The sequence below is a fragment of the Colobus angolensis genome, unplaced genomic scaffold (genome assembly GCF_000951035.1).
Source record: "Colobus angolensis palliatus isolate OR3802 unplaced genomic scaffold, Cang.pa_1.0 Scaffold123, whole genome shotgun sequence".
Taxonomy (NCBI): Eukaryota; Metazoa; Chordata; class Mammalia; order Primates; family Cercopithecidae; genus Colobus; species Colobus angolensis.
The window spans coordinates 1214710-1222517 of record NW_012113475.1 but is presented as its reverse complement, the minus strand read 5'-3'; positions in this window follow the sequence as shown (position 1 = coordinate 1222517).

Below are 7808 nucleotides of genomic sequence, written 5' to 3'. Positions count from 1 at the left end.
TCTCGGACTTTTGACTTCATGATCCACCCGCCTTGGCTTCCCAAAGTGCTGGGATTACAGGCATGAGCCACTGTGCCTGACTGAACTCATTCTTTTTTATGGCTGCATAGTATTCTATGGAATATATGTGCCACAATTTCTTTATCCAGTCTATCATTGATGGCCATTTGAGTTGGTTCCAAGTCTTTGCAATTGTAAATAGTGCTGCAGTAAACATATGTGTGCATGTGTCTTTAAAGCAGAATGATTTATAATCCTTTGGGTATATACCCAGCAATGGGATTGGTGGGCCAAATGGTATTTCTGGTTCTAGATCCTTGAAGAATTGCCACACATCTTCCACAATGGTTGAACTAATTTACACTCCCATCAACAGCATACAAGTGTTCCTATTTCTCCACATCCTTGCCAGCATCTGTTGTTTCCTGACTTTTTAATATCACCATTCTAACTGGCATGAGATGGTATCTCATTGTGGTTTTGATTTGCATTTCTCTAACGACCAGTGATGATGAGCATTCTTTCATATGTTTGTTGGCTGCATAAATACCTTCTTTTGAGAAGTGCCTATTCATATCCTTTGCCCACTTTTTGATGTTTTTTTTTTTTTCTTGTAAATTTGTTTAAGTTCCCTGTAGATTCTGGATATTAAACTTTTGTCAGATGGATAGATTGCAAAAATTTTCTCCCATTCTGTAGGTTGCCTGTTCACTCTGATGATAGTTTTGCTTGCTGTGCAGAACCTCTTTAATTAGATCCTATTTGTCAATTTTGGCTTTTGTTGCAATTGCTTTTGGTGTTTTAGTCATGAAGTCTTTGCCCATGCCTATGTCCTGAAGGGTATTGCCTAGGTTTTCTTCCGGGGTTTTTATCGTTTTAGGTTTTACAGTTAAGTCTTTAACCCATCTTGAGTTAATTTTTGTATAAGGTGTAAGGAAGGGATCCAGTTTCTGTTTTCTGCATATGGCTAGCCAGTTTTCCCAGCACCATTTATTAAATAGGGAATCCTTTCCCCATTGCTTATTTTTGTCAGGTTTGTCAAATATCAGATGGTTGTAGATATGTGGTGTTATTTTTGAGGTCTCTTTTCTGTTTCATTGGTTTATATATTTTGTACCAGTCCCATGCTTTGTTGGTTACTGTAACCTTTTAGTATAGTTTGAAGTCAGGTAGCATGATACCTCCAGCTTTGTTGTTTTTGCTTAGTATTATCTTGGCTATACAGGCTCTTTTTTGGTTCCATATGAAATTTAAAGTAGTTTTTTCTAATTCTGTGAAGGAAGTCATTGGTAGCTTGATGGGCATAACATTGAATCTATAAATTACTTTGGACAGTATGCCATTTTCATGATATTAATTCTTCCTATCCATGAGCATGGAATGTTTTTCCATTTGTTTGTGTCCTCTCTTATTTCCTTGAGGAGAGGTTTGTAGTTCTCCTTGAAAAGATCCTTCACGTCCCTTGTAAGTTGTATTCCTTAGTATATTATTCTCTTTGTAACAATTATAAATGGAAGTACACTCATGATTTGGCTCTCTGCTTGTCTGTTATTGGTGTATAGGAATCCTTGTGATTTTTACACATTGATTTTGTATCCTGAGACTTTGCTGAAGCTGCTTATTAGCTTAAGGAGTTTCTAGGATGAGATGATGGGGTTTTCTAAATATACAATCATGTCATCTGCAAATATAGACAATTTGACTTCTTGTCTTCCTATTTGAATACCCTTTATTTCTTTCTAATGCCTGATTGCCCTGGCCAGAACTTCCAATACTATGTTGAATAGCAGTATTGAATATTTTGAGGGACATGTGAAGCAAGACTATTATCAGCATTAACTTGGATATGAATGAAGTAAGGTAGGACTAGTCAGGTCAGTTATTATACTAACTGAAATAAAATTATGATTTCATCTTTACAGTACCATATTTATGACCATCAGTCTTGCCTATTCTTATTTATATGAGAATATAATGATGAAAATAATTAATACCTCAAAACCAGGGAACTAGAGGGAAGAAAAAGTCACCGAAATCAAAATTCCACTTTTGAAGAAAGCTGAGTTCCATAGGAGAGGCCCAACTAAAATAATACAATTTAAAGTTAGGCATGCAGATTATAATGCCAAGGTTTTGGTGTATGTACTATATCTATAAACAGATATGCATATTAAAAATAACAAAGGGAAATTCATCAAAATATTCATGGAAATGGAAATTATATTAATAGTAATGAAAATTTATCTGAGTGATAAAAGTATTAGTGATTTTAAACACTATTTTTATTTTTCAAATTCTACACAGTGAAGTTATATCATTCACATAATTTTAAAAAGCCCCAAAAAAAAAAAAAAGGATTTAAAAAAGTTAAAACAGGCATGATATAGTTAAAAGTCAAATCATTTTTAATGGATGGGCATCTGTACTTTAGAAAGAAGTTGCAGCATGGAAATCTATTGGTGATCTATTTCAGTTGTTCTATAGTTAGCCATAAGCCTTTCAGTAGGTGACCTAAATTTCCTATATTATGAATGAGCAGCAGCAAAAGTAACTATCTCTTCTGATTCATAATTAAGAAGCATATTTAATAGTCCTATTGATTTGGTTAAGTAATAAACTCATCATTTTATCATCAATTTGATTTTGAAGGTTTTTTTGGCACAAAATTATAACTGTTAACCATATTTAATTTCTCTTAGGTTAAGAAACAAACCCAACACTATTACAGTGTTTTCACAGGGATCTGTAAAGAATGTCTGAGGCAAGCCACGGTGGCTCACGCCTGTAATGCCAGCACTTTGGGAGGCTGAGGAGGGTGGATCTCTTGAGGTCAGGAGTTCGAGACAAGCCTGGCCAACATGGTAAAACCCTATCTCCAGTAAAAATAGAAAAATTAGCCAGGCATGGTGGCACTCATCTATAATCTCAGCTACTCAGGAGGTTGAGGCAGAAGAATCATTTGAACCCTGGAGGCGGAGATTGCAGTGAGCCGAGATCAAGTCACTGTACTCCAGCGTGGGCGACAAAGTGAGTGAGACTCTGTTCCCCCACCAAAAATAAGAGAATGTTGGAGGCCTACAATTATGCTATGATAACTAATAAAAATATTGTCTATTCAGAATAAGGAAAGGGAGTTTTGAGTTGCTGTTTCTACTACCATCCTCCTACTCCTACTCCTTCTCCAGGAGTAACAGCAGTAACAGCAGAGGGCCTTGGGGAACACATATCTAATATCCCCAGTGGCCAGTTGACCTCCATCTTAAACCAGGTGAGCATCCATGAAAACAGCCACCCTTGTCACTCTAAGCAAAAGCCATGAAAGATCATTCAGAGTTCTCATATATTAGTGAATTATGTATCACTGTGCCTGTCTTGTTTTCCTTTCAATTCTATTATATCATTGATTGACCTTGGACTTTTCTACAGCTGCAAAGACGTCTTGGTTCCACTTTACTTATGACTGTATTTTCTCTTACTGTTTCTGTGTATTCTTCCTCCAAAACTCGTCTCCCTTTAGACAACATTATTAGGTTTAATTCCAAGTGAATAGTAACCAAAATAATGATTAAAATGTATATTTAGAAATTTGCAGGAGTAGATATTGGAAAATGAGGGTATCTATTTAAATTATGGAGGAAACTAGATGATGGCAATTATAGCATATTTAAATTTATGGGATGGATAGATTTCAATGTTATCACTATAGTTCTGTGTGTATTTGTATAAACTAATTTATATAAACTAATGTCAAAAGTCTGAAATTGAGTCCTACTCTTCCTGACTTATTTATAGAAAAACTGGCTGCATGGCCTTTGCAAGTCCCTTCATCTTTCTGCATTTCAGTTTCCTCATAGGTGGGAGGAATTTACTTACCTATTTCTAGGGACCCTTCATATATAAAATTGGATTATTCTGAGATCTTTCCCTGGTCTTCCTCTCATAATTAATTGAAGTAAAGTCCCATCAATCTCACAGCCCCCTTCATCTCTTATTAAACAAGGATGGCTCTGTGTTGCCGTCTGTTCTAAAGGTCTCTTAAAGAGAAATCAAATTTTTTGAGATTCTCAAGTCCTGATTGACTGAGACCTTTACATCCTAACAATAGCTATTTGATACAGTCACTGGATAAGGCAAAGATTCTTCTGTTGATGTGTGTTTAAGTGCCTATGAGTTCAGCCAACAAAAAAATCCATTTGGTTGAATAGTCTTAGCACGAAACAAGGCCTCATCCCAAGGGATGTAAGGTAAGATAAAGTGTTGGGTCATCTTTTGTTGAAATCTTTGTACAATCCAAATGCCTTAGCTGATAACTTGGTAGGCATTGGGGATATAGTTAAGGTAGATTTATATTTTTTAATGAATTCTATGGTTTCTCAAATAATAATAGCAGCAATCATTGAGAGAGTAAGCCATCCACTAGCGTTGCAGTCAAAAATAATGCATATATTCTGTATTTCATAAAAATCTGCATAGTGAGAGAAACAGAAATATATATATATTTTAAGTGAACTTACACATACTGATCCAAAATTTTATATCTTAACAGCTTATGGACATACATGATAAAATCAAATCATTATTCTAAACCTATTAGTCAAATGGTTTATTAGCAGTTGGACAACTTTATGGTAAAGGGAGGTCTACATTTCAGGCTGAGACATTCCTAGTTGGAGATGTATAAAAAAGTCCAAAAAATCTCAAATGAAATTTCAAAATATCTCTATGATGAGGACTTTTATTTATAAAACTTTCAATATTTTTAAGCATCTGAATAATACTTTTAGTGGTTTAATGACATTATTAGCATCTAATCCCATGCCTTTATGCCTTTCTCCAAAAGTTCAACAGGCATTTTGCTAAAATCATGAAATCTTAAATTTGATAAGCTGTAGGAAATGACTTTCTCTAATCTTTTTTTCTTTCTCTCTCTTTTTTTTTTTTTTTTGCTTGACTCTTGTCCATTCTTAAACATCTGTTCAGCAAGGCTTTTCCTAATTCTATTTCCCCTAATAGATTAACCACTATCTCATCTCTGTTTTCCCTTTACCTTGGATATATTTGTGACATGAATGCACCATTCCATGCTTTAATGGTTTGTATATCTGTCTCCCCCATAATGCTGTCTTGTCCATCTCTGTGTCCCTAATACAAGGCACGGGGCCTGGCATACAATATGGGCTCAGTACATATTATTGAACTTGTGAGAAAACTGAGTCTCAGAGAGACGCTGTTGTTTTCTTGAGATAATATGGCTCATTTGTAACAGTGTTTGTACTGGAATTCAAATGACCTACCCTTAGCATAATGCCCCTCACTTAATTCACACATATTGAAGGAATTAATAAATCAACATATTAATAAATCAATTGTTCTTGAGCATTTTCCATTGCACTATCCAAATCAAATAATAAATATAACATATTTATTTTTTTAACCAGTCTTCTGGCTACCTGGCTTGAATGAAGCAAGTAATGAGAAAATGAGATTAATAAAACATCAATGAGACCAGATATTTCACATACATTTGATTATCATGGCCTCATGGAGATACAGTTTGTATCAGTCAGATATGTTAAACTTTATCTGGTAATAAAATTCTATCATTAATATCTAACAATCTAAGCTAGTGATCTGAGAGACAACTTTCTCACCAAGTCAAATATCTACCCAGTCAACACAGCTATCCCACGATTCTTGTTTGGAAAATTTATCCTCTTGGGCATGGATCAGTCCATGTGTCACAGATGCTTTAAGGATAGCTTACTGGCTTCTCTTTTGTTCTGAAAGCAAAAAGGTAAACTTTGTATTGAATTGAATGCTAAGCCATAGCTCATTTGACTTTAAGGGCTGTAATATGTTTTGGGTATATCCCTCCTCAGAAATGAAACAAGAACCCTCTTCCCTCGGATAGCCACAGGACTTCCACTCTGATGTCAACCAAATACCTGTGCATACCTTGCCTTACCAGAGAGGTCTTTCCACACTCACTTTTTCTAAAATAGGACCACACTCTGGCTTTCCCCTTCATCATCCCCTTTCCCTGCTTTTCTTGCAACTATTATCACCTAACACTCTTATTTTCTCATTTTTTGTTACTACATGTGTGTATATAATATGTTTATGTTGTCCAGAGTTTACACATTCAATGTTTTTGGGGTAATTAGTAAGCAATATCATAGACACACCAGAAATTCTGTTGGGAGTACAATTCAGAATCAAGATTCAAAAATCGGTAAGGACATTGTAGGTCATGTGGTACAAACTATTTATTTTGTAAGTATGAAGTCCAATGCTAATAATAACAGCTTTTTAATTGCACATTTCATGTTCCAGGCACTGAGTAAAGTGCTTTACATGCATAAGCTCTTATGACACCGTGGCAATTTTATAAGAGGGATCTTGTAACTATATCTTATTAATTTAAAGATAAGCATTTTTTACATTTCAATTTTAAGGTTTTAAAATTATCATAATTGAAATCAGAATGATTATTACTTCAAGCATTTTGGAATTTGTGTGAGTTTAGAAAATACAAGAAGTAAAAAAATCAAAGAGAAGGTCTTTGTTTAAATAAAATAATAAACTTGACTACTGTGTTTACTGATGTGTAATTTTTCAAAAAAAAGGACGTAAAAATAAATTCTCTAGTAATGTAGCTTCTATTTTTTCTCTGATTTGTTAAGAAAGAAGAGTTCACAATCCTTCAAATGCAAGAACCACGTCCTCATCCCCTCTGTCATGTACAGTGTGTGAAACATCATTTTTCCAGTGCTAGTATGAGACTCCGCCATATGGAAGAGTGGCTGGAACAACCAGGATCATGGGTCCTGAGGTTGTTTTCCAAGGTAACAAGGTAAAAACCAGGGGACATTGACAAGGAAAATGTATAAGTAGAATAACAAAGTTAAATTTCAGAAGTCCAAAGTGGAGTGGATAAGGTTAAAAGGCAGAGCTGCTATCCAAACACCTCAACAAAGTAGAAAGTGTGATTAGAATAAAAGATTGGGGTCAGCTTTGACAAAATCAAACTTGGCAAGGGGATGGAGCAGATTCTGACAATTGTGCCCCCTAAAAACCAAGCATGAGTGATTTTTGATTGTTAGACACAACTGTGTGCCCCAGGACCCCTGGCTTTAGGAGCAGATAAGCCTCTGAGATACTTTCCACTCCACAAGGAGCAGACCCTGATGACTGCACTTGGGTGGGTCCTCCTGGAGCACTAATCATTCTAACAACCAATATCTGGCTAATGAAACAGTTGAAATTAGAAATCCACCAAGAGACTCAAGAGACAATAGGATGTCAGGCATAACCTTCAATGAACATCTCCTCACAAACACATGTTAACATGCTGCACAACAGCCTTTTTCTTGGGTCTCAAGAGTACCAGAGTGACAGATTATCATGTGCACAGTAATCCAAGTGGATGACATTCTGTCAAGGCTGTCCTAATTACAGTCTTGCATTTATGACACTGTAATAGGGAAGATCATTCTCAACTCTAATCCCTGTTGTTTTGTAGGCTAGTTATTCAGCTTCCAAATAGAGCTGCCTCAGAAAAAAAGCCCATTTGTAAATTTAAAGTGATCAGGTTAAAGTGATAATATGAACAAGTATTTATTAATTTATGAATACAAAGGCTTTCTTCTAACACAAAAATATCTTAATGAATGTAACACACTTGGCAATCCCTGCTAGACACTTAGGAATAAGAATAAACGCTCAAAGGGAGGGGGGAGGGATTGCATTGGGGAGTTATACCTGATATAAATGATGAATTGATGGGTGCTGACGAGTTGATGGGTGCA